The 27,027-nt window shown below is 46.7% G+C and overlaps 1 protein-coding gene across 1 annotated transcript in view; it reads right to left on the bottom strand.

Moving 5' to 3' along the window:
• SMPD3 (sphingomyelin phosphodiesterase 3) overlaps window positions 1-27,027 on the bottom strand; it is a 190,099-nt gene that overhangs the window by 108,822 nt on the left and 54,250 nt on the right. Inside the window, exons 2-3 of the mRNA XM_066637360.1 lie at window positions 21,204-21,294; window positions 5,941-6,010 (exon numbers count right to left, since the gene is read on the bottom strand). The gene's annotated coding sequence lies outside the window, so the exon portion shown is untranslated. The remainder of the gene's footprint in view (window positions 1-5,940; window positions 6,011-21,203; window positions 21,295-27,027) is intronic.

Raw genomic sequence — 27,027 nt, 5'->3', positions numbered from 1 at the left:
TAGTGATTCTTCCCCCCCCCCCTCGCAATTGCACCTTCCCTACTCAGCAATATTAACTTACTCAGAATAACATGAAGATCAACATTCCCCAGCCTATTTAATATTGGCAACACAAGCTGTTCTTTTTCTTAAACATCTTTATTATTGCAAAGAAACAGAGTGCCAGCCCCTACCTCAATACTTAAGTAGGCAATGTTGGCATGCTGTTTGGAAACTGTGTGTAAAATCCTGCCGTTATTTGGAGCTGTGGGTGCCGGGGGATTTGTGGCTCTGGGTTATGCGCAGCACTTAGAATAGAACCCTCCCTGTTTCATTCCACAGGGTCACTGTAGCACAGCTGCCCCACTGCTTGCCCCCACATTAAACTAACATAACACGTATTCAGGAAGCCAAAATCTCTCTCAGCAAAGGGAACCTCAAGCTGAGGTGACCTCTGGTTCTTTGGCTGCATTATAAGAGCAAGCTGCTGATCAAGGCTTAATTATATAGTGGTGTTAAAAAAAAGCAAAGGCATTACCAGATTCTTTTTTTTTTTTTTAAGAATTTTACTGTTATGTTTGAAGTGACAGTTTCTACTAAACTGTGCACTACACTGCAGAATGGGAGACATTAGCATTCTCAGTGTCAGGGCTGAACCATTCATGAGGTCAACTGAGACAGTTGCCTCAGGTGGGTAATTGGCAGGGGGAAATCTTATCCACTGCTCTTCCCTCTCCTAGGATTTGAAAAGGAAGAGAGGAGCAGAGGGAATGTGGAGGAAAGGAGCGTGGTGGGTTCCTCTCTCTGGGATTACTCTAGCCCACCCTTCTCCCCTCCTCTAGTCCATTCCTCTCTTTTTTGAATCAGGGAGCAACACCCAGGGAGAAGCAGTAGTGATGCTGGCAGACTTCTGGGTATGGAAGGGAAGTGGCTTCTGATGTGCTCTGTCACACTCTAGGACAGGGGTGTCAAACCTGTTTAATACAGTGGGCATTCATTATGCCTGCTGAGGGCCGGAAGTGATGTTATTAGGAAGAAACTGATGTCTCATTAAACAGGTGATAACCAGAAATAAACTTCTTTTCTCACTTAGGAACTCATTCACTGCAAATGACAGAAGAGAAAATATACAAATCTTGATCATATTTCAAGATATGGGAGAGCCCAGTTATCATGTGGGCCGCCCTTTCAGCAGTGACAGCACCCCCGGGCCTGATGTTTGACACCCCTGCTCTAGGAGGTCTTCGGCAGGCTCTGCAAAGGAACGTTTTAAGGGAAATCTCACCACAAGGTGAGAAAGTCCTGGAATTCCTCCATAGTCATTTAGATTTCAAAGTGCAGGTAAGAGGACGACTGGTACGACTTATGCCAGCGGGAGCTCCACACAGCGCAATTCGGGTACATGCAGAAACTTAGATTTCTAGTTCTATAAACCAAGCAACTCATGAAAGGGGAAGTGGTGCAATTCCCTTCAGTACCAAGGCTTTGAAATGAAACGGAGCCAAGGAGATAGAAAATCTCTGATGACCCCAGCTAGAAATCTAGGCTTTGGTTCACCAGCAAGTGTGAAACATTTACTGCTCTCTCTTCACCACCTATCTCAAGTGATTTATAGATAACACTCAGTGGTTAAATCTTTCAGTCAGCAGGGCTGATCGAGGGCTACTTGTGGCAGGGAGTCAGTCAGAAGATTTCTGCGCTATATTGATGAAAAGCTTTCAGCACCCAGAAGAGAGTCAGGGCAGGGGAGAAGTCTCAACAAGAGCAACACAGTCAGAGCGACTGGAAAGCAAGCACTCACTCTGGCACTGAGACAACGGAGGGAAAGGACAGCGCCTCTTTGTACTATGGAGCAAAGGAGCCCTCATCTGCATTCCCCTCTAACACCTGTACAGCTTGCAGTGATCCACCAGACTCTGGGGCTTTGCTGTCTGCCTGGATTTTCAAGAAACATGGAGGGGTTGTGCCAGGGCCCCGCTCCCTCCAGCTCCTCCCACAAGGAACATTCAGCACCAAAAGGGGTGGCGTAGGACAAGAAAACTTGGGAGTTTTCCAGTTCAAGGGATCGGTCTGTGCCACTCTATGTTGTACGAAGCGGTTTATGGTTTCAGGCAATTCCAGTCCTTAGCAGAATGTTCAAGCAGGGCCAAGAAAGACCCCCAAACCTGAAACCCTGAAAAGTCACTCCCAGGCTGTGAAGACAACCCTGCGACTGATGGGCCAATGGGCTGATTCACTATATGAGTGTGTGTGTGTGTGTGTGTGTGTGTGTGTCTCTCTCTCTCTACCTGGTTATGTCCCAGTCTCTGACACCCACTCTCTAGATTGAAAAGGAAAGGGGGAGTGGCCTCTTCTGCTCTATCCAGCTCTTCCTTTTCTAATCCAGCGAGGGGGAGTAGTGGAGGCCACTGGGTGGGTACCCCCACCAATCCACTGCCTGCTGCAGCTGCCACAATTAGCCTCAGGGATGCAAGGATCCTGGCAGGGATTCACAAGTTGTGCATTCCTGATTTAAGGTACTTTCACATGAAATGCAAAATTGTATGTATGAAGAATGTGACGCATCCCAGTCAAGACGGCATTTGGGGGTTGCTCCTGACAAATCAGGAAGTTATCATTATGCTTCCCATTCCTGCCCCCTCCCTCTTTTATTTAATTAAACATATTAACTCCCTGCTTTTCAGAAGTTCAAGGTGGCTTACAACAAAATACATCTATGAAAACCACCAAAAATGAAATAAATAAAACCAAATGAGTAGTCTTAAAAAGACTATTAATCGTCACTTCAAGTTAAAAACCTCTTCAGCAAGGAGTGTCTTAAGGTAACAACAAAAGCAGTGTATGAACTTCATATCCCTTTTCATGCAAAGGTACGTTTTGGACACACACCCCTGCCAAGGAATTTGCTACAAGTCTAGTGATTTTCCAGATATACTGGTGTGTTTTTCAAATGTGTCATTCATCCACATGGACCAGTCTATTAAAACATACAGCCTCAGAGAAGAATACATAATATTTGCATATTGCTTTTTATCACATTTATTATCTTGACGGAACCCTTACAATGAGGAGGAGAATAAGAACCCTCTACAACTGGAGTGTTAATATTCTCCATATAAAAACTGAGGAGCTGAGGCTCAGAGAGAGGGTAGCACTTTTAATGCCTTTTATATTTATATTTATCTGGATACGTATCTGAGATTTTTTTAAATTCCATTTTTAGACATTTGTTTTCAGCCATGGGTTTGGGGTGAAATGAGCAATCTCTAAATGAAGCAAAATAGGGATAAGAGGCAGGCAAAGAAAACACGAATGAAGAAATTTAAAGTTGATTATTATTATTTTTTGCTGTATAGTTTTTGTGGGGTGTGGCAATGGGGGAGGTCATGACAAGCTTCTAAACCTTCAACATTTACCATGACCACACAGCTTGCAACAAACCAGACCCAGCAGCATAACCTTCCTCCAGAGACTTCAGCCCCACCCCCTCTCTGCAAATCACGTCTTCAGTAATCCTCAGTCTCTGTCTAAGCACCTCTTTAAGATTTCACAGACACCAAAGCAGCTCAGCACAGCCAGATTAACCCAGCAACCCACTGGGGGAGCGAGGGAGGTGCCAGCTCCACACACAGGCTTTGCTCTCATGCTTGTTCCTTACTCCAGAAAGTAATCCACCGGAGAGAGAGGAAAAAGGTCAAGTGATGAGTTGGGTTCCTCTCCTAATGTCGCCGCAGAGGGCTGCAAGGGCCATCTGTTGATTAGCTTGACGCTTTAATAGGCTTTCTATATTTAGAAGGCAGCCAGGTTTAATATTTATAAGGCACACTTCCAATCAGGTGCTCAATTTCCGCTTTCAGGCAATTTGATGTGTTAATTCAGTAGCACGGCTCCGGTTGTGCACCAGAATACAAAGTTCATTTCCTATGTAGCAGAGAGACAGGCAGCAAGCAGCACTGCCTTTGCAATCTGGCATTGGCACCAGGGCTGCTTGAACACTGGGACGTGGCTGCAAGATTAAAGTCCCCTTCCTGGACACGGCCCACTTTTGGGTCAGGATTAAAAGCTCTCTGTTATTCATAGGCTTGCTTATTACTTACTGGGGAAAGAATTTGGTTTAAAAAAGCTTAATCTTAGCAGCATAGATTGAACCATTGTCCGTATTCCTTTGCAACAGAAAATTCGAGCCCATTGTGCAAATGTGCTGTTTGCATTCTCTGAAATCCTTGAATAGCTCAGCATCTTTCAGAAGAGCACAAGAACAACCTAGCTAGATCAGACCACAGACCTAACCAGTCCAGCACCTGCTTCCCACACTAGCCAAACAGATTCTTTAACATTTCTTATTTGATTTCTTTTAAACATTTAGTATGCTGCCTTTCCAATCCTGGAAAATAAAGTGCAAGGTGGCTTCCAAGTGAAAAACACCGCATCAGAGGAGGCAAAGGGCCAGCTTCCTGCATCTTGCAGAAGACAACAGGATTCCTTTATCCCACTGGTTCCCAATCTGTGGGGAGCCACAGAAACCAGCCAGGGGAGCCGCAGGATCCTCGCGAAAAACCTGCCACCCTATACAATGTTTAGGATTGTAGCCCTGATAGGAAGCCATGGCCAGAGTAGGTCAAGGAAACTGCCCATCATAAAGGTTTGGGAACCACTTCTGTATCCTATTGCCACTCCTTATCTATCCTATGATATGCTACCTCTAAAACATGGAGGTTTTTATAACAATAAAAAATAAATTAATAACAATATAAATCAATAGAAAAACAGACAGGTCACAATACTAGCCAACTTTCCAGCACAATCCTAAGGGCAATGCAGCTCCAAGGTCAGGGAACAAATATTCCCTTACCTTGAGGAGGCCTCCGTTGACTGCCACCCAACAGGACACAGCACATGCCCCATTAACAGAGCTATGTCAGAGCTGGAAAGTTGGTTAGGATTTGGGCCCTTAAGCAATACAAATCACACAACAAACACACACACTATGTGGCATTAAGGGGACAAATTATCCAAGGTCAGCCTGACCAAAGAGAGACTTCAGTTGGCTTTCAAGCACTGGCAAGCAAAGAGGTCTTCTTAACTCCTGAGGGTGGGCATTCCCGAGACTAGGCACCACGGCTGAGAGTGTTCTGTGAGGGTAACCGCCATCTCCTTTGGAGGCAGAACACAAAATGGAGCCCCGCAGATGTTCTTGCAGGTTGGGCGATTCATGAAGGCAGGGGCGGGGCGGCCCTTTAAGTATCAATGCCCAGATCCAACTTTGAAGTACCCTTGGAAATGCACAGGAAGTCAGTGCAGGTGATACAAAGAAGAGTATGAGTCAACCTCCCCACTTTCATTTGGCTCTAGCAACCACATGGCCAGATCCTTAAAGAGTGGTCAAAGACCAAGGAAAGCCTGTTAAACACACTAATTTTTTTGGCTCCAATCTAAAATCTGCTATCAGGCTTGCAGAAACATGTTCCAAACAGGCAGCCAATGTATGAATATAATATTTATTTATTTTAAGGATTTCTAGCCTGTTCTTCAAACCATAGCCTCAGGAGGAGGTCACAACTGCAACACACACAAACCCCAAGGAAACAGCGCAGGAAAACAGTACCACAGACTCAAAACAGTAGGAGTAGAACAGATTAAAAGTCAGTCTTGCTAAAAAGGGAGGGGGGAGATTAGTGGGCAGGACTGAGCTGCTAATCTCCCTTCTGATTTCCAGGAAACTAAAAGGCATATTTATTTATTTTGTTATGTAAACTGTTTTGTGAAGTAGTAGTAGTAACAACAACAACAACAACAACAACAACAACAACAATGAAGAAGAAGAAGAAGAAGAAGAAGAAGAAGAAGAAGAAGAAGAAGGTGTTCAGTCTTCCTCCAATGAAGAAAACAAATATCAAAACATTGGTGCGTATCTAATACAACACTTACACTGAAAAAAGAAAAGAAAAAAGTTGCCCTCACCTTGGCAGCTGCTGAAGTGGGCTTTTACCCATGAACACTCATGCCACAATAAATGTTTTCACTTGGACATCTGCAAAAGAAAACAGAATGCTCCGTTGCTGGTTTCTGTATTGACCTGCCTGGACAACAGGCGACTATGCTCATTGTTCTTCCAGGCCATAATAGAAACAACAATGCTTTTTCTAATTCTTTAAAAGGTGCATAGGTCGATTTGCCTGTGAAAGACATAGAACTGTTAAATCTCTGTATTTTCCCATGATATGATTCAGGCATGATTTATTGTGTAGACAAAGTCCAAGCAAAGTGTGGGGGGCAGTGCAAGAGTCTCAGCCCCGCCCTGTTCCTACCTCCCCATTATTTGTGTTTTTCTGCAACAACAAACACTGAACACAGGGAGAGATCATCATCCCCAGGAGCACCAACCAGGGATGTTCCAGTCACGGATGACAGGGCTGGCCCATCCATGCGTCCAACTAAAATGGTAACAGCAGGTAGAGAGTTGATGGGGTGCCCATCTCTGTCCTCTTACTTGCCTCCACTGTTCTTTTTCCTCCTTCCATTCCCTGGACTGGAAAAGGAGGAGGAGCACAGAGAGGAAATGTGGAGGCAAGGAGAGTGCTCAGCTTGGACACTGGAGAGTAGGAGGAGCAGGCGCTCCTGGCACTCCATCATCAGATAGGGGAGGCAGTTTGGCATGCTGCCTCGTCTTAGCTGGCCCTAATGGAGAGGATGGGTTCAGAAGCACATTGGAGTAGGGTGTAGGAGTAGGTGTGGCACTCTTGCTCCCCTCCTCCTCCATGATACAAATTTATATGAGACGTACAGGCTTAAGGCTCACTATACAACAACACACTGAGACAGCAAAGGAAACCACACAGGTGGGTTGTAGGAACTAAAACTATTGTATATCAAGTCAGTATTGTCTATGCAGATTTCAGACAAGGTCCTTTCCCAGCCTTAGCAGGAGATTCCAGGAATCGAGGCTGCATATCAAGGCATGTGCTATGGCCAAAATCCCACCTTTCCTAGCTTTCCATGCACTTGATCCAGCTGAGAGGGAGGGGATTTGCCAGTAGCATCTGTCAGCAGCTCTCCCCCCCCTTGAGTGTGTATGTGCCTGATTTGTGTTAAATTGGCCCCCCTCCAGCCATCTTCCAACCAAAATTTATATTCCCATTTGCCATTCTGCCTCTACACCTGCCAGGAGAGTGGATTTCCTAGAGAGGACCTGCAACTGAAGTGAGTGTTCGTCCCTGGAGAGAGATCACATGAAGGTGCTAGACTTGTTTCTGGGCTGCACCCCTTCAGAGTAGAAGGTAAGGGCTCACACTGAACGAGTGCGCATCTATGGGTGGGGATCACTGCACACAAAAAGGAACATGTCAGGAATAAACGTTCTAAACTAGTTACTGTATATAGACACCCTTGTTTACACAAAGAAAAGACTATTTGTCCTGCAGCATGATACTGTGTGAGCTCTCACACTGTGTGGGAGTGGAGAGGTGGAGGGGAGTGTGGGGAGCGAAGGAGGCAAATGGCAGAACCTTAATGACTGAGCACGGAAATGTAAATCAGCACGTCTAGAGATTAACTTGGAGGGATGCATGGAAAGCAAACACACACACTTCTGGAAGAGGATTCCCATCGGAAGCAGGCTTACTTTTCATTTCACGGCATTTGTCTCTCCTTAGATACACCCTAGGGAATAGTGTTGGCATGGAAACTGCTGGCTCTGTGAACAGTTGGCTGTTCCTTTCCTTTTTTAAAACAGTCATCTGTCTTTTTCCAGCCTGCTCCAGGATCAGCTACGTTCAGATGACGAGTGTGTATGCAGGTGAAGGTCTGGGGAGGTTTGGGGAGCAGGTGGAGGCATTGGGGTTATTTAGCAGGATTAGTGTTGACCATCAACGATAGAACCATTCAAAGAACTGGATGCAAGTGGCGAGCCAGAGTGGAAGGATTTGTACCATATGCACACAAAACATTCTGCAATCAGAGGCATAAGATGACTCCTTCAGTTCAAAGGGACTATCTGGAAAAATCCAGCATGAGCATTGCCATGTGCCTGACCTGGAAAAACCTGAACTGCACACAGTTGTGACTGTTTCAGAGGCGGCCAGAACCCCACACAACCCCAAATGACCTGGACAGGTTTTGTCCTGAGACAAAAAGGCTGAGTACCAGGTTTCCCATCCCTCTTTCAAGGACTGGCAGTCTTGTGGCACCACCTGGCCTGGCCTTGTGACATGACCAGACCCCCTTCTCAGGCATGCATCCTACATGACAACTCTACTTTTAAGCCATGTAGTCTCCCTGCAGACAAAGCGTCCATGGGGAGAGGAGGGTTACAGGATACTAGGATATCTGTGTCCTGAATGATCCTGTCCTAGTTAAACGCATCCTGGTCATTGGCGTCCCCAGACAAATGGCATCTGGTCATTGGCGCCTCCAGAAGAAAAGTCCAGCCTGGCCACTGCTAGCAGCCTCTAGCAGCAAATTGGCAAGATGTCCATCTGTCTGCCCACCCATTTCCTGTGCTCCCTGAAATGGAACTGAGCAGAAGGAGAAATGTGAAGGAACAAAGAGTGGTGAGCCAGAGTGTCAGTCTCTCCAGTTCACCACTATTCTTTACTCCACACTTCCTCTTCCACTCTGTTCTCCTCTTCCTGGGGATGATGTGTTTGAGGCAGGGGTTCCCAAAGTGTGCCTCCTGATGCCTTAGGACTGTGGTTCTCAAATGTTTTAGCACCAGGACCCACTTTTTAGAATGAAAATCTTGTCGGGACCCTCCAGAAGTGATGTCATCAACCTGGAAGTGATGCCATGGCTGGAAGTAACATCAATTTAGGTTTCAAACCTGCAATCGGTCAAAGGTCTCATTACATCGCACGTTCGTGCTGCTTTATTGTATAACTCAGAATTCAAACATTCCAGCTAGGAAGTCAAAGCAGAGAGCAGACTTGGATCCTTCTCCAACTACACAACCCTCCCCTCTTCCCAGCATTCCATCTTTCCACCCATTCAGGCAAAGCGTCATGCCTCTCTCCCACTGGGAGCCTGCACTGCCAAGCAGTTCTGTAACTTGTATTTTCAGCTCTGCATTCAATGGCGGCTAAGCTAGGTGCTTCAGGACCCACCTGAAATAAGGTTGCAACCCTCCTAGTGGGTCCTGACCCCGAGTGTGCCTTAGGGTGTTGTGGCACACTCACAGGATGCCACTGGATGTAGCTGGTGCCTCTCCAACCTGTTCCCCTGGGGCACCACCACTTTGGATCTCATGCAATCTCACAAAATCTGGGTGCCGCCATCTTGGATCACAGGAGATTTCATGACACCCAAGATGGTGGTGCCCAGCTGAGCCAGGAAGAAGAGGCTGTGGGGGTGTCGTGCACCAGGTAAGTTTGGGAACCACTGGTTTGGGAAATTAACAGCCCAGTCCTAACCAACTTTCCAGTGCTGATGCAGCTGTGCTAATGGGCTGTGTGCTGCATCTTGCAGTGTGGGGGGGGCAGTCATAGAGGGCTCCTCAAGGTATGCGAACATAAGTGCCCTGACCTTGGGGCTACATCAGCACTGGAAAGTGGATTACAACTGGGTTTTAATTTTCTTTGCTCGCTCTTTCACTCCAAGCCAGCCTGGAAAGCTCTAGGTTGGTGTTCTGGGTGCTTCTCTCTCAAGTAACTACCCACCTCACTCTGCTGTGTGTTTCTAGATAAATAATAATAATAATAACAGGTATTTATATACCGCCTTTCTTGGTCTTTATTCAAGACTTTATTCAAGGCGGTTTACATAGGCAGGCTTTATTAAATCCCTATTAAATAGGGATTTTTACAATTTCAAAGATGGTTCTTTCTTTCAAGAACGACTACATTCAAGGTGTTTCGTTCCGATCTGGCTTCACATTCTGGCCTCCATCCTCCCATGCTCAGAAAAGATGGAATAACTCGGCTCAGCTTGTCAGCTGCTCCAAGGTCGCACGGTGCCGGTGGCCTCGAACTGGCGACCTTGCGGATGTTATCTTCAGGCAGATGGAGGCTCTACCCTCTAGACCAGACCTCCCACCTCCAATCTGACCAAGTCATTTCTTTCTCATTCCACCAAGTGCAGACATTTGTCATCAGCCTGCTTGCTATGCTTTTTTCTGCCACCTTCTCTCATTTTATTTAAATCCTTTTCCTTTGGGGTTTTTAATGCTCTGTTTTCAGCCCAGACATAACCAACTTTCCAGCACCAAAGCAGCCATTCCAATGGGGCATTCGCTGCATCCTGCGGTGGTAGTCACAGAGGCCTCGTCAGGGTAATGGAATATTTGTTCCCTTATCTCAGGATTGCACTAGTGCTGGAAAGTTGGTTAGGATTGGGCTATTTGACTCCTTGGCTGCCTAGTCCACCTTCACAGGTAATTTGGGGCCCAATTCTATCCAACTTTCCAGCACTGATGCAGCAATGCCAATGGTAGTGCACTGCATCATGCAGTGGGAAAGGCAGTGAGAGACCTTACTAAGGTAAAGGAATGTTTGTTTCCTTGCCTCAGGGCTGCATTGACACTGGAAAGTTGAATTGGATTGGGCCTGTGATGGGTTGTCACATTGGATCTCTTGCAGCTACTACTGTGATTTGATTTTAAATAAGAACCCCTGAGGTTCTGTACACTCCTGAGAAAGGCAGTTTTTCCCCAGATGGTCCCCCTCTGCCTGGTCTCCTTAGCTTGGGATAGTGGCAAAGAATTGTTCTACCAGTAGTCATCCCCCCCCATTCGACTGCTAATCCAATAAAAGCAGGAAGGGGCATATGAGCACTAAACTCTAGGGTTTGCTCAGCCTGCAGTCATCTCCAGTCCCTCCCCTTACAAGGGATTAGGTCAATTAACAGAGGATGAGTCTACCAATAGCTAGTAGTCATGATAGCTCAATGGAACCTCTATGCAGTGTAGTCCTAGGTAGATAACAGGTGTCACTGGGCAATGAGCAATGCAGGTCTAGAACTTCCCTGTCTTGCCTGTGGACTTCACAGAGCTGCTGGGCAACATCTTGCATGGTAACTATATTTTTAAAAATGTAATTCGGAGCAGAAGCTTAGAGGTAGACAGTTTCTACCTTAATTCCTCCATAACGCCTGCATGTCACTGATTAGCTTCCTTCGTCACCCTCCTTTTAACTGCTAAGCAGTTTGAATGACAAGTATGTGAAAATGAAATCAACGTAATTAAGGTGTGACTAATGAAAGCAACTCAATATTGGAAAGAAACCTGGAGGAACAGCAGTTAACCTAATAGCATGTTCTAGAGACAGGAGAAAAACACTTTTCACTGTCCTGACCTTTTGAAAACGTCAACATAAAAAGGGCAAGGTAATAACCTATTTGAGAATTAGGGTGGGTGTTCATTTAAATAATTTTTTTTTCAAGGCACAGACTTCTAGGGTAGATTAAATTATAAATATTTATGGATTCCGCCTTATGCTCTTGGAACTGAGCAAGTCATAAATCTGGGGACAAAATGGGATATGGAAAAAAATCAGAACAAAAGCACACTCAGCCAGCATGTCACAGAAATAACAAAAGTGCATTTTTATCAACCGATTACAGAATTTTTCATGAGTTAATCATTTCCTTTTAACCAACTAATTGGTCAACAAGTTAAGCACAGGTGGCTGAACGTGTTATTAAAAAGCTCAATACTGAAGCTCTGCTCAGACACTGAGGCACAATGAGGCCTCTGTCACAAGTAGTTCAATAAACTAAAAGCCTCTCTTTGAAAAAAGGCCGTTTGTAATGATGGAGGAAAGGTATTTTTATTTATTGTGCATTTACATGGGGCTTTATAATAGAGAAAAAGATGATTCACAACCCAAGGGACACACAGTCTAAAATAGAGTCCAGGGAGACAATGGAGGAAAAGGAGGGATACCTGGGCAAGGATTTACAGTTTTCATGTACAGTTCTTCGATTTAGCTACAGTAGGTTAACGAGACTGGGGTGAGGGGGGAGCCAAAGGAGGGATTTGAAGGAAATAAAAGAGTAGGGATCCCACAGGAGATCATAACCTAAGAACATAAAAGAGCCCTGGTGGATCAGGCCAAAGTGCATCTAGTCCAGCTTCCTGCATCTCACAGCGGCCCACCAGATGCCTCCCGGGACGCACACGACAACAAGATGCATGCTTCCTGGTGCCAATGCCTTGTACCTGGCCTTCTAAGGTATCTCAGAAGGGATTCCAGACAGCAGCAGACCCAGTGCTGGCTGAATGGGGCAAATGCCCTGGGCACTGGGCCTGCGCTACTTTGGGTCCACGCAGAAAATCTCAGCGAGGCTCCTGATGTGGTCAGAAACTGCACTTCTGGTTTTCCGAAAATACAGTTTAAGACTATAGAGAAGCGTTCTAACACTTCTTCAGTCTGTCCTATGGTCACGCAAGGCTTTGTGCTTTGGAGGTGGGGGGCTACTTTGTGCTGGGGGGGCGGGTCCACAGACCTTTGCCATGGGGGCAGGGAGGGGGAAGTCCACCACTGAGTCCAGATATCAGGAGTAGTAAGGCAGCAGAGGCAGAATCATTTGAGGGAGAAAGGAACCAATTGCTGTTGATCATCATGGCTGTGCAGAACCTCCACACACTGAGGAATTCTACCAAACATTAATGCGCACTGCCCCCCCCGCCTCAATTCAAATTGCCTTTGCCAACTTATCTGGAGGTTGAGTAACCGCCTTGCCTAAGAAAGTTAAGCTGGATCACCTCAGGTCTCACTTTGGATGGGTGACTGGAAGCTGCTAGCTAGAGGCAAGACAAGAAACTGGCAAGAAATGGATAACAACCTGAGAACCAGCCTGAGGTGTGTTTTGCAGCTGCCTGTGGAAGCTTGGAAAGTGCAAGAGCTGTGCAGCCAGGATGACAAGTGCACTCTGAAGGGAGATATCTGGAGAAATAATAATAATAATAACAACACGGTATTTATATACCGCCTTTCTGGTCATCAGGTTACTCCTCTGACTTTATTCAAGTCAAGCCTATGGTTTACATAGGCAGGCGTTTCTGAATCCCTCAAGGGGATTTTTACAATCATAGAGGTTCTCTCTTTCAAGAACCAACAACATTTCAGATGGATCCTCCTGGTTTGGTCTCACTTCTGGCCTCCAGTTCTCCCACGCAGGCTGATAAGCAGCTCCATCTCTCACATGGAGGGCAGCCAAGACACTCTTGCTCACACCAAGAGCAGGTGGAATCACTCAGCTCAGCTTGTCAGCTGTTTCAAGGGCCTTCTCAGCCATTCAGGGAGCTGCCGGTGTTCTCGAACTGGTGACCTTCTGATGTTATCTTCAGGCTAATGGAGGCTCTACCCTCTAGACCAGACCTCCTGCCCAGAAATGGACCAGACCAGAAATGGAAGGTTCTGCGAGTTCCTCTTGTAGAATAACACTTTATAAACCCCATCTGATTTTTAAATAAATGGTGTTTATGGTCAGCCTGCCTATGTAAACTGCCTTGGGTCTGAGACTCACGTCTACAACAGCACAGTCCTATGAATATCTACTTAGAAGTAAGTCCCATTGGGTTCCATAAGGGTTACTTCCAGGAAAGTACATATAGGGTTGTAGACTGAGAATGGTGGTACATAAATACTGTAACAAATAAAAATAAATCAACAGCTGATTCACTGACTGGTTAAGGCAGTGAAAATTTGCAGGGGAGAATCTACAGCCTGTAACTTCTGGCTACAGAGCTCTTGGTTTACAGCCTGCTGCCCTTCAGCACAGATTGTTCACTGACCCCTTTTTGTACTTGTTCTGCCGAATAAACAGTAGCATTTGCCAGCTTGATTCGGATAAGCACAGGCCTACGTGGTCAGGATTCCTGGGAGGGATTGTTGGTTGGTTCAACAAGATCAGTAACTCTTTATATCGATCAGCAAGCAGGACTAGCAACCCTTGTCGGCAAGAGCCCCACACGTGCTCTCCGATTGCTGCACCGTGGACAGATATGGACCACTCTGGTTGCACAGGAGGACCTGCCTTTTTGCTATGGATAACAGGGGACTTTGCATTGTCCAGTTATCTCCAGGCGCTTCCATTTTCATGCTAGTGAACCACACCAACCTAATGGCAGCACCGCATCTTTGGGCCAGAAGAAACCTGATAGAATTCCAAAACTGTGACTTCAGCAAACGCTTTGCAGTTGAAAAAGCAACCTGTTTTTGACAGTGCTTTTGGATTTTGCTCATTGTGCACTCCATCTGCAGTTCTGCCTGTCAGCTGCAAGGTGGCACGGGGACTGCAAGTTGCCTTCCTGTTGTCAGTCTCATAGCAGAGACTGGACCCCACTCTCAACATATCGGGAGCCTTCGTCAGTTGCAAGTCACTGCCTTTTCTCTCTCAAATCCTCACCTGGAATCAGGACCAGCCCACCAGAGAGACTAGTGTGTGTGGCTTCCTGTCTGTGCCTGTATGGTTTGGGGACTTAAACATCTCTTAAAATCTTTAAAGAGTTCAAGCAGTTAACAGCACAATTCTATGTCTGACTTCTCAGAAGTAAGTTTCATTGAGGAAAGCTGCCCCTGCCCTTTGCTGTTGGAGCCACTCCCAGTGGCAAGAGCCAAGGGGAGGAGATGCTTCCCCTTTGCTCTTGCTGCCCCGAAGGCAAGGCGGAGGGACATCTTGTGTGTTGAGGCACCCTGCAGAGCTTAGTGCTTTGTCCCCAGCATAGCTACGCTTCTGGAACCCTCCAGTTATTACAATATCCCCGATTCCCCACAGCTACATTCACATGCTACTTGCAATGTGCGTAACCTGGGTACACAACTGTAGATCAGCAGGTGAGAAAGTTATTCATCTGACAACTTTCAATGCCTTAGCAGAACAAACAATCTGCACATTTTCAAGAGATCAGGTACCCTATAAACTTTAAATGAAAACATATACACTCATCTGTAAGCACATACAATTACACTAGCGACTTGTATTTGCATGGAGTGTGTGAATAGCCCTTAACCACCTAGATCAGGGGTCGGCAACCTTAAACACTCAAAGAGCCATTTGGACCCATTTTCCAGAGGAAATAAAACTTCGGGAGCCACAAAACCCTTTTGACACCTAAAATGAAGATACACTGCATATATAGTTGTTGTTTTTTTTTTACCTTTATGCTCTTATAGGTCCCATTTTTATAAAGTAGCCCCCTCTTGTAGCTTTTAGTTAGTTTTATCATACATTCTTGTCCTGTGTTTTCAGACACCTGGTCCTCTATGGTGTTTTGTCTGATTCCAAGGCCATTCTCTGCCTGGAGAATTATGCCCACTTTAAGCAAATTAGCTCCCCTTTCCCTCAACAAATGACCCTGGTTCTGCCCTGCAGTCCTGCTGGACCCCACCGCCAGGGTAGCTCGCCTGTTCAACCTGCAGAGGTCCTCTCTCCTGCCAGCAGCCTCCCACCACTACAGCAGACCCTGGATCGTCAGCAGGTCTTGGGCACAGCAGCCGCACTTCAAACTCCAGTGTCTCTAGCAGTCCCTTAGTCACAAAGTCAGAGTATCCAGGGCAGAGTCCAAAGTCAATAAGCCAAGTCACAGTCCAAGGTCAGATTCCAAAGTCAGTCAAATCAGTCAGAGTATCCAAGTCAAAGTACAAAGTCAATAAGCCAGGTCAGATTCCAAAGTCCACCTGCACTCCTTCTACAACCCACAAACACTTCCTGCCTCAGGTGCTCTTATATCCCTGAGGGCCCTATTGCCTTCAAGTGGCTACAGCTGTGCAGCACACTCTGCTGGATGCCCAGGCCTTACCCTTAAAGGGGCCACTGCTGACACCACATCTACCTCCTCACCAGATCTTCCTCGATTCCAATACAAGTGGGGGGGGGGGGAGCAGATCTCTATACAGACCAGTGCAAAAGCAGGGGAAAGGTGTGGGTGAGGGAAGATCTCTGTATAGACATCACAGCAAGACCAGTGCAAAACCCCTTGCACACAGAACCAACAGATGGAAGTTGGTTTAGTCATGGAGGAGCGGCAAGAGTTGAAACCAAATATATAAAAATGTTTAAAAAAGAATTGAAAAATACCCCGCCTAAAGCTAAAAAGGAATATTACAATACTAGGCTACACATGTTCATTTAAGACCCACTATGTTCTGTAGGCTTATTCCCAGTTAAATTTGAATAGGACTGTAGTCTTAATATAACATGAGCTTTGTTGGCATCCTTCAGTCTCGGAAGACCATGGTGTCACGCTCTGATTGGTGGTTCTGGAACAGAGTGTCCTCTCCAGTGCGCAAAGCCTGGGTAAAGTAGGTATGGAGGATAGGCTGTTTTCCATGCAGCAAATCCCCCCTCTGAAATGACCTCGCTGAAATGGTCCAATGGAAAGGCAGAGGCCAATACGGTTGGTTCCAGCAGCGTCGCAGGAGTTGCCAGAACGTGACTGTGTTCAGCCATGAACTGCCTCAGGGACTCCGGATTTTGCCTGGAGGTTGACTCCTGAAGCCTTTTCCATAACTGGATGTAGCCACAAGGCAGTGGAGGTTTGGGGTCAGAGTTTTCCTTCTCTCAGATGAGCTGCCTTCCCAGGCTGGCGAGTCCCATCTACCCGGTGGCTGTTTAGTCGCCTCTTACGTCAAGTACAGCCAAACTGAGGGCCAAAAGGCAGACAGAAACCAAAAAGCTCAGCCATCTGTCTCCAGAAGCAGCCAGCCTGGAAGCCCACAAGCAAGCATCAGGGCAGCAGACATGCCTTGTCCGCACATGAGCTACATGAGCTACAGGTTATATTAAGGCAGCCCTTGGGAAAGACAATGGCCTAGATGTAGGCATTTGTGTATGCCCAACTTGCCTCCTCCTGAGCCTATTGCATGTCGCCTAAGGTCCTTTGAAAAAAGTGTCACAGGTGACATCTGAGTGCTCCTTCTGATGACATCACCTCTCTTATGGTGGCAGAAGTCCCCCTGCCACCAGTGGTCCCCCTGCTGGCAAAATAGAGTCTCATCTTTCCTGTCCCTCTGCCTAAGTTTGGACCTTACACTGGTCATCCCAGCTTACCCCCAAGAGAACAATGGTAATAACAGCTTTCACATTTGCATCATCAACTGATTAGAAACAAGAGCCACTTCAAACTTCATTGGGGACAATGCCCAGATGCTCTTCACAGAGAGTCCCTCTGCTTCCTGGAGCTGCTCTTTATTTCTTTCTACTCTAGCAATGCATAACAATGAATGAATAGTGTTTTGATAGCCTCACTATGTAGTTACCTAGATAACCCTGTTATTTGTCTGTGCTGTCTCTGTTATCTGGCTGAAAAGGAAGATGGGCTATTTCTTCTGCACCTAATGAATGCAGAAGTACAGTTGCAGGTTATTTTACATTGCCTTTGTGTGCTCAGTTCAGCAGGAAGGAGCTTGGAGAGACAGATAGGAATCTCCTTTTGCCAGGGCTCCCAGCATCAGCAGCTGATTCTGGTCTTGAAGGGTACACTCTTTAGTATGGCCTCCCCAAGATCAGTGGTCAAAGCTGGAACCACCTGTGCCTTAGGGCACAATTCTAACCAGGTCTATTCAGAAGTAAGTCCTATTTTGTTCAATAGGGCTTACTCTCAGGAAAGTGTGGTTGGGATTGCAGCCTAAATGCCACCCCTCTTTAGTGGCATGCCAGCTGCTTCTGCTCCTCGGATTCAAAAAGGAAGAGGGAAATGGAGCAGAGGAGGAAGTGTGGAGGAGAGCAGAGTGGTGGGCTAGAGCAGGGGTGCCCAAAAGCCTGCCCTGGAGCCACATGCGGTCCTCGAGGCTTCTCAATGCAGCCCTTAGGGAGCCCCCCAGTCTCCAATGAGCCTCTGGCCCTCCAGAGATTTGTTGGAGCCCGCACTAGCCTGAGGCAACTGCTCTCAGCGTGAGGGCAACTGTTTGACCTCTCGCATGAGATGAGGGATGAGGGCTCCTTCCACTGCTTGCTGTTTCACATCTGTGATGCAGTAGCAGCAGCAAAGGAAAGGCCAGCCTTGCTTTGTTCAAGACCTTTTATAGGCCTTGAGCTATTGCAAGACCTTCATTTATTCATATAAGTTCATCTTTAATATATTTATGCAAACGTATGCAAATTTATTCAAATTTTAAATGTAAATTAATTCTTTTTTTCCCCTGGCCCCTGACACAGTGTCAGAGAGATGATGTGGCCCTCCAGCCAAAAACTTTGGACACCCCTGGGCTAGAGCATCTCGGAGGAAGACTACATCTTTAGACTGCCTAACAGGAAAAGGGGCACCTGTGCCCTTCTGAGCAGTGGGTCAGGGTGACATCAGGACCACAGCCCACTGATCACACCTGCCTAGTTGGCTACATCCACCCACCTGCCCATGGCTGGGGAAGGTCCTAAGAATGGGGTTAGGTTTTCCTACCTCCAGACAAGCCCATGAGCAAAGTAGAAACCCAATCCATTCCCACCCAAACTAAAAAGGTTGGTCTGAAAGGAGGAACATTTTCTTCCAGCCACTTTGGGGTTAGTGTTCAGGCTGCCATACCCTGTGGTCCAGAGATCTTCAGCCTCCACATAGTGCAGGGACTCTACTTCAGTTTGGTTTTGGAATTCTGCCTATGTCTGATTTACCATTTTGTTCTATGTCAATTCCTCCCTACCTTTTCTTAAAACTTACCCTATTTTTAAGAAACAACCAATCTGCCTGTCTCATCATGTCAATAGCACTGAGCTACTGTGGCTGGCTTGCTAACAGACTGCTTCTGGCAAAATGCTACAGGGACTTGGAAAGAGTGCTTGCACAGGAAGTTGAGCCAGGCTCTTCCTTTAGCAGCCAGCTTCAAAACTGAGAGATCCCGAGGTTAATGGGCTAACCCCAGACTAGAGGCAAACTATGAGATGGAACCTTAATCCCATCTCTGGTGGCCAGTGGCACAGCCAGAGGGGGTACAAAGCACTAAGTTTTGCAGGGAGCCTCACCACAAGTTTTGCAGGGAGCCTCACCACAAGTGAACGACTCCCCTTCGGAGTCGTTCAAATGTCACTGTTTTGCTCCCCCCACGAGGGCTCTGAAGGGGAGGGGCCACTTACCCCCTGTGGTGAGGCTCCCTTCAAAACTTAGTGCTTTGCACCCTCTCTAGCTACGCCACTGCTGGTGGCAGAGAATCTATACTCCAGGACTCAGGATGGGAAATTGCAGTGACAGGCAGTTCAGGTTGCCATGGCTTGCCTGCCTCTTCCCTCGAGGAACTCAAGAGTTCATGGAAGTACAACACATGGGTTTAGCACTCCACCACCATGTGTGGGTGTCATAAAATGTCTATGAGGGTCAGAGATCTCTAAAACAGGTTTTTGGTCAGCCTCCCAGATTCTTTGGAAGAAGACAGATGCAGTTAATTTGTGTGGATACACCCTTAACGCATATAATGACATCACTTCTTCCAGGTGGGAGAAACCATGCTTCAAAATCTGGCCCTCTGCAATGGGCAAATGGGGTTTAACCAGAGGCTAGGCAGGAAATAAAAGGAAATCAGATTATACTAATTCAACACTGCATAAAGAATGGACCTGTTGCCTTAATTCAGGCAAATTTGAATTATTAATGACTCTTTCTGGCCTCTGCAGAGGCTTGTTCTATTGGGAAGACTTCCTCAATATCTGGACCAGGAAATTGAGGAAATCAGTTTTCTGAAAGGTCAGCTGCTACAAGCCAGAGAGATCTCTCCCTTCACCCAGAGCCTGGCTTCCTTCACTGGCACAGGTTGGAAATAAATCACCTCGCATGTTCCAGAGGCAGGAAAGAAAATACAGAGAAAAAGGCAGCGGAAGCCTGAGATTTCATACTGAAAATGATAATGCTAAAGGCACTCTTGCACCAAACCTGCAACATGGAGCAATTACCCCTGCAGATCAGACTGGCTAATGAAAACCACATATCCTAAAATACAGTCTACAAATGACTAACCCTGATATAAAAGTCAACAAAATACAGCAAAAAAGCCTGAGCAAACAAAAAATGCTGCAGATTATAAATACAGTTTTTTGTTTCTTTTTACAAAGAGCTATATATTATGTACACCACAGGGATGGCAATGAAATTAGCATCCCCTATAATAAGTTCTAAGAACAGCCCTGCAGGATCACATCAAAGGCCATTCACCATATCCTGTTTCAGTTTCCTCCGCTTTGCTACCACCCAGAATTGCTCCAACAGTGAGGGGGAGGGGCTGCTGCCACTGCACGTTGATGCACCCTGCAGAACTTAGTGCTGTGCCCCCATAGCTATGCTACTGTCCTGTTTCCCCACAGCGGAGAAATGCTACTGGGAACTCACAGGGAAGAGGAACCCCTCTTCTGAGTCACCTACAGCCCAATCCTAACTAGCATTCAGCATTTCTACCTAACTAGGATCAGGCTGGTGCAGAGGCATTGACGACAGTGAAACAGTGTTCTGCTGTCATAAAATGGCCGCCGACGGTGCATGGAGCGCTGAATCAGCAGCCATTTTGTGATGTGCTGCTGCAAAAGGTAGTGATACCTGAGCCTCATCGCCAGAGCCTGCCATGCCTGCTGCAGCCAGTAAGCTGCTGGTGGGTGGGGAGGAGATCAGTTATGTCAGTATGTCTTCCCTGGACAAGCAAGATCCTGCCAGGAGACCAGTTGCCCCCTTCTCAGTGCTCCTTCCACAAAGGACAACACTGATGCGATAATCATTTGCTCAACAAAGTGACAGGGTGACTTGAGGGCAATGGTGGGTGTGCAGCCATCTTGAGAGTCTCTCGATCAGGACAATACATTCTGCTTGTGTTCTGCAAACTTGTGCCAGGGAAGAACAATCTGTGATTCCAAAGCTTGTAAAGACATCTTATGCAATACAACATAACTACAAATGTAAGAAAACTGCTTTATTCACACAACCAAGTATAGAATGTGCAGGAATTGGTGCATCCACACACAGGCCACCTCATTCATGAGGCTGACCAAGGGAGCACCTCAAGGGTGACTAGGCAGGGGGTCACACATCTGCACAATTCCTGCTGCTCACTGAAGTCAAAGGAATGGGACTCAAAGGAACAGAAGAGGCATGTTGCCCACCCTGACTTGCCAGTGCATGAGCCAGCCCGGCTGTTCCTCATCCTCCAGCCCCCTGGATTCAAAAAAAGAAGGGGTTAAGGAGCAAAGGAGGAAGTGTGGAGGAGATGAGAGTGGCGGGCTAGAGTGTCTTTGCCACTCTACCTCACCACTCTCTTTTGCACTGCCTCAGTCAACCTCACCACCAGTGTATCAAGAAGCAACTACAGAAACAAGTCACCAACCTGAAAATGATGTTTCTGTTTGGCGCTCTCAGTTTCAAGGTTTCATTCAGCCTTTTCCTTAACAGAAGCTTGTGACTGTAGGATTCCTTTCCTGAAATAAGATTCACTTTATTCAGTAATGCATGCAAAGACTGGGAAATGAACAACAACCCAGCCCTCTCTCTCTCTCCTCCCCCCCCCCCCCCCGGCCTCTCTGGATAATGTCCCAGCTCAAAATTTAGTATAATTATGCATCAGAATTTACAAGAGACCTTTTGTGATTAGTGGTTGGATTTATTGCTGTCTGAAAACTGTCTGAGTAACTATTCTAATTTTCATTTCATTTTGAAACCTCTCTTAGCCATACTTCACTAACGTATATGACTACATTTTTAGAACTGCTTATTTTATTTTTAAAATATGCTTGTGTTGTTTGCAAAAATAATTTGTGTGGGCAAATCTGAAATGCATGGAATTAAAAAAAACTGGTAAACATAACAAAAGCATAAAATGAAAACTACAACTAAGAAACCCAGACAGTGAACCACACCCCCTTCCCCATTTGTCTTATGGGATCAAGGAAGAATACCAAGAATTTTGAACAAACCAGATGGGTTCCTTTCCCAGACTTTATTCTATATCATGCAACAACCTTGCTACACAGGTGGGTGCAGAACCAGTCAGTGACTTGATGGGAGACCCGGTGCATAGTGCAATTCTGAAGTGCAGGGGCTGTCATGTCATTCCCCCTGCCCCCAGCCACACTCCAGCAGACTATGCAAAACAAATCAACTTCCAATTTAGTCATTCAAGAGTTTCCTTCTCTTGCCACTTAGCCCTGCTTTGAAACTGATTCTCTTTCATTTAAAGATCCAGCTCCTTTCATCCTAAACCAGGGTGTCAAACTCACTTCATTCACTGGGCTGAAGTTGGCTTTCATAGCTCTTGCTAAGGGCCAGAAGTGACAACATTAAGTAGGAAGTTATGCAGGTGATGACCAGAAATAAGCATTTGGTTCTCACACAGAAACTCATTAGCTGCAAATGACAGAAGAGGCAACGTGCAAATCTTGATCATATTTTCCAGATAAGGGACAGCACATTTCAGCTACGCCACTTCTGCTGAGCTGCGTTCCTTCCAATATTTACCTTACCATGGAGAGCGGTTAATGACCTGAGCAGTACAGAACCACGGTCACCTCAAAATAGGCAATGACCAGCCTGCTCTCCAGGCAATGTGAGGTGCTGCAGCACAACCACAGCAGTCTGGTGGCACGTTACAGAGAACTGCCACACAAGACACACAGGATTTCACCACCATTTGGCTCCACCATTCAAAACTAAGAACAAATACCATCCATCTCGTGAACGTCAGGGATTCTGCAAAACTGTAACAGACCCACTGAAAACATTGATTTACAGCACAAGCTAATGCACATCTACTCAGAAGTAAGTCCCATTGTGTTCAATGAGAAATACTCCTATTAAAGTGTGTATATAGGATTGCAACCTTAGACTCTAATACAGCAGTCCTAACCTTGTGCTGGGCCTGCCTAGGGTGTCACAAATGTTCTGTAAAGCACATTCAGATCAAGTCCAGGGGGGAGGGGGATCAGTGGCAGAAGTGCACATCAAATCCTATTTCCCCTTCTGGAACCAAGAGCTCAAAGTGGGGCTTCTTGGATTTGCACCAGCAGTTTTGCTGGCACAGATTTAAATAGCCCCATGTGCAGGTTGGGGCTTTACCCAGGGTAAGGAAGCAAATGTCTCTGTTCTCCAAGGAGACCTCCAGCCTGCTCCTAGCCAGCACAGGATACCGTGTAGGACCTGTGGCCCTGCTGCACCAGCACTGGTTAGGACTGGGCTGTAAATCAGGGTGTGTTACCAGAAATTGCAGCCCTACTTAGGCATGCCAAGGACTGAAGCTGGGAGTGGGACCTTATCCTTCTTAAACTTCCTTAAGCCATTTCTGCCCAATGCTGCATATAAACACAACAGGGGCTAAATGTGTACACCTGTGGGCTGCGCAGAAGTGGGTTAAGATGTTGTGCCTTTCTGGGTGATGTTAATAAGGATAATACTATATTGTGACTTTTCGAGGTTGTCTCTGCTTCCTAGTCCAAACCATGTCTAATTTCATAAACTTCCACCTTCTCTCGGCCTCTTTTTTCCCCAAGCTAAAAAGTCACTGATCATCTGGTAGCCTTTCTTTGCACCTCTGTACAAGGTGCAGGGTTCTACCTCTGCCCACTGTATTTTTTTGAAAATGAGGCAAAGAGAAGCACACTTCTGCCTGCACATGCCTGCATCACTTCTATTGGTGATCTGCACTCTCGTCTGACTACCAAGCATCACTTCTGTCAGGAATCTGCTCTCACAGCTTAGAGAACAACAGAAAGAGACAAGAGTCTAAGCACTTGAATGGGTTGCAGTAGCAGAAAACAAATCTCTTGCCAGGCTTCCCCTGATTTACCTGAGAGCAGAACTGCCCAGGAGCAAGTCCCCAGGCTGGGTAGCTACAGCAGCAGGAGGAGGGAGCCTGCCTCAGCCCCTGTGACTGGCAGGGGAAACGGAGCCGTGGGGCTGCCACTGGCAGACCATCACACCTGCTGGGAAAACAGTAGCAAGGCCAGAGGGGATTGGCCTGCAGACTCCTGGGAGCAAGCCATGGCTGGGCACTCAGTGGCAAGCCTGGCCTGTTCTGGAGCCGTGGGGGACCAAGCCAGTCCCTGAGCGACTGGGCAGACCTCCAGCAGACGGCTCAGAGCTCCATGGCTTGCAGTTGCCCCCTGGCTTGCCAGTCTGCAGGGGCAACACCACCCATAAGCCCAGTTCACTCCAGAGGTGAGAGGGTAGGAAGGAGTCCCTGCAGCCTGGCTGGCTGACAGAGCAGGAAGGTGAGGTCCAGGTGGGAAGAAGGAAAGGCTCAGGTGGCCAGCATTATAACCCTCACAGGGAGGAAGGGGCGGAGCCTAAGGGGGCTGGTCTCCAGCTTAAAGCCCAGCCCGGCCAGGGATGAGGGCAGATCTGGCTAACTCACTGTCTGGAGCAGAAGCTGACTAGCCCATGAGCCAAAGCGGCCTGGGACTAGGATAGTCCCAGATAGTGGGGAGAAGAACCTGGGTGATGTAAGCCCCTTCCCTCACAACCCTGCTGAGGCCACTTGGGCTGGGCTGACATTGCTGAGGCCAGACCCCGAGGTGCCCTGCTGCTGTTGCCTCCTGCGACTCCGGGGGTCCCCCGTGTCCCAGGCCTGACATGTCCAAAACTTGAAACAGATAATTAAAAATAACCCAGTTAAATATAAAAAGGTATATTAATGTGTCCGCCTCTGGAGGTTTACTCACAGGTGCAGCCCACAGAGCTTACTCCCTGGCAACATTTGCCTAGGATGTAGCATTGATGCAACATGAATTGCATACTAACTACATCTCAGCAAGTCTTCGAGAAAGATAATGTCCTAGACATTAACATCTGACCCTTGACAAGTTTCTCAGTTTGCCGCCTGATGCTTCTTCTCAACTAAGGTGTTTATCACATTTCTGAAGATGTTTCAAATATCAATTTTCTCCTTGGTGAAACAATTCAACTTAAATAAAGAACTCGAGATTCCAAGTGAATTCCATCTCTTCTAGTTTCAATTCATTTACTGTCACTCAAAAATTGGAAGAAAATGTTCTATTCAAGTTGCTTGTCACAGTCTCATCATATTTAGCTAACCAAAAGATCAATTGCTTAATGCATGTTGAGCGATTTTCCCTATGAGAAATATTTATACTTATGCAATAAGCAATATGTATTACATATTACTTTTACATTTATCAGGAAGTTAAAATATTTCTATCCTGCCTAGCCAGTTACAACACCCACATAACGGCTGAGCATTATCAAAATTCAACACATACAATAAAAACCACAACAATATAAACCACAACAATCAAACAGTAAAATAAGAAATCAGTAGCAATGCTTCAGAACCCCCCCCCCCCCATTAGCAGCAGCAAATCAATGCATAAACCTTTCTCAGAGCCATCATGCAATCTGTCAGGGTTGGGCCACAGACAGCAACCATGGAAGGTGAAAAGTCCCAGACCAAGAAGCAAGCTAGGATCAGAACCAAGCCAAGAATCAAGACAGAGAGACCAGATGACAATGATTATTACTTATTTTTATTTATTCAATTTGTATTCCACCTTTCTCCCCGAAGGACACCCAATTAGAAACAAGCCAGGAGTCAACTCAGGAGCCAGGCATCAAAGGAAAGAAGCATACATAACAGAGACAAGGAAACCTCAACCCAAGGCCAAGGGATGCTTTTACAGAGAGGTCCAATTACCAGCCTTGGCCATTCCACAACATGAGAGTCTTTTGCTCCAGCTGTGATTTTGGCAGCTCCCCACACAGGGCAGTTGCAAGCTCTGTCCCAGGCTGCATCTAACACTCTCAAAAGCCCAATGTGACAGTGATGTCTTAGCCAGCCACCTGAAAGACAATGGGGGAAACGAATGCCATTTCCACAGTGCTGGCACCACTACCAAGAAGGTCCTGTCCTCTCTGAATAACTGCTTATCACTCTTATCATGATACACCTTAGAACCTCCTCTGGATATCCAAGCTGAATGAGACGCAGAGGGCATCAAACAAAAGCATCAATCAGTGCTGGCACCAATCCTTTGGTTTGCTCTTTCCATGGAAGGTTAGGTAAGCCCCTTCATGCTACCTCTTTAGGCGTCAAACTAAGATCCAACTTTTCCACACAACTTTTAATACCAGCTGCATTTCTGGAGGCTTTCCACTGCTGAATTGAATGGTGTTGTTCTGCTTTTATTTGTTATTGCTGCTAGTGCTAAAGTGGGTTACAGTAGTACTCATGCATTTAGGTGCCCTCTGCAGCTCCTGCAATCCAGGGACATTTTCTTACAAGTCTGAGTCCACCCATGTAGGCTGAAATAGGAAACCACCTGTTCCTAGTTCCATACTTTCTTCAAAGCACAATCCTATGGGGAATGGGAGAAAGGGAAGTCACTCCCACTGAGGTAGGTATGGATATGACATCACCCTAGAGCTCAATCAGAAATAAGCCCTAGTGAGCATAAGGTTGCAGCCTTAATGGGCAGCCCAATCCTATGCTGGCCTCCATTGGCGGGACAAGCATGCACTGTCACAAACATGCCATAAGGCATGTTGCACCAGCAAGGAGGCTCATTCTGCTGGCAGAAAGACCTGCAACGGTTTCCCACTGCCAGTTGGAGACCAGTGCCCTTTAGGGAAGAAGGCACTCTGTGGGATGGTGGGAGAGTGAAGGGAGGGCGAAATGGTGCAGGGAGGGATGTTTCTGGGAAGGAGAGGGTGGAGAGGAGGGTAATGAGGTGCAGGAGGATGGGGATGGCGGAAGAGGCCTACACCATATCTTATCTCCCCATTGAGCCTGAAAGCCCATCACAGGGTGGCCGAGATTTGTGCCAGCTATCCAAGTAGCCTCACTTACCCTGAGGAGACCTCCAACAGCCACAGTTCCCACGCTGGATACAGTGTAAGCTACACCAGCCCTGCTGCACCACAGCGCAGGAATTTGGTTAGGATTGGGCTGCCCATCAACATTGCCAGGAAGACTGCTCTATCCACAGTAATCAGGGATATTAGAAGTCTGCTATGAAACACACACACACACACACACACACACACACACACACACTCACACCCCGGCGATTCAAATGTTTTAACAGAGTCCAGACTCTTATGAATGTGCCCACAAACAATTTGAGCCTCTGGGGCCCAATGATACCGTCTTCATGTGGACCTTTGCAAGGGGTCGGTGCTCACAACGGCTTGACCTTCTGTAGGGG

This window comes from Tiliqua scincoides, chromosome 9 (assembly GCF_035046505.1).
Source record: "Tiliqua scincoides isolate rTilSci1 chromosome 9, rTilSci1.hap2, whole genome shotgun sequence".
Lineage (NCBI taxonomy): Eukaryota > Metazoa > Chordata > Lepidosauria > Squamata > Scincidae > Tiliqua > Tiliqua scincoides.
This window is presented reverse-complemented; position numbering and strand designations above follow the sequence as displayed.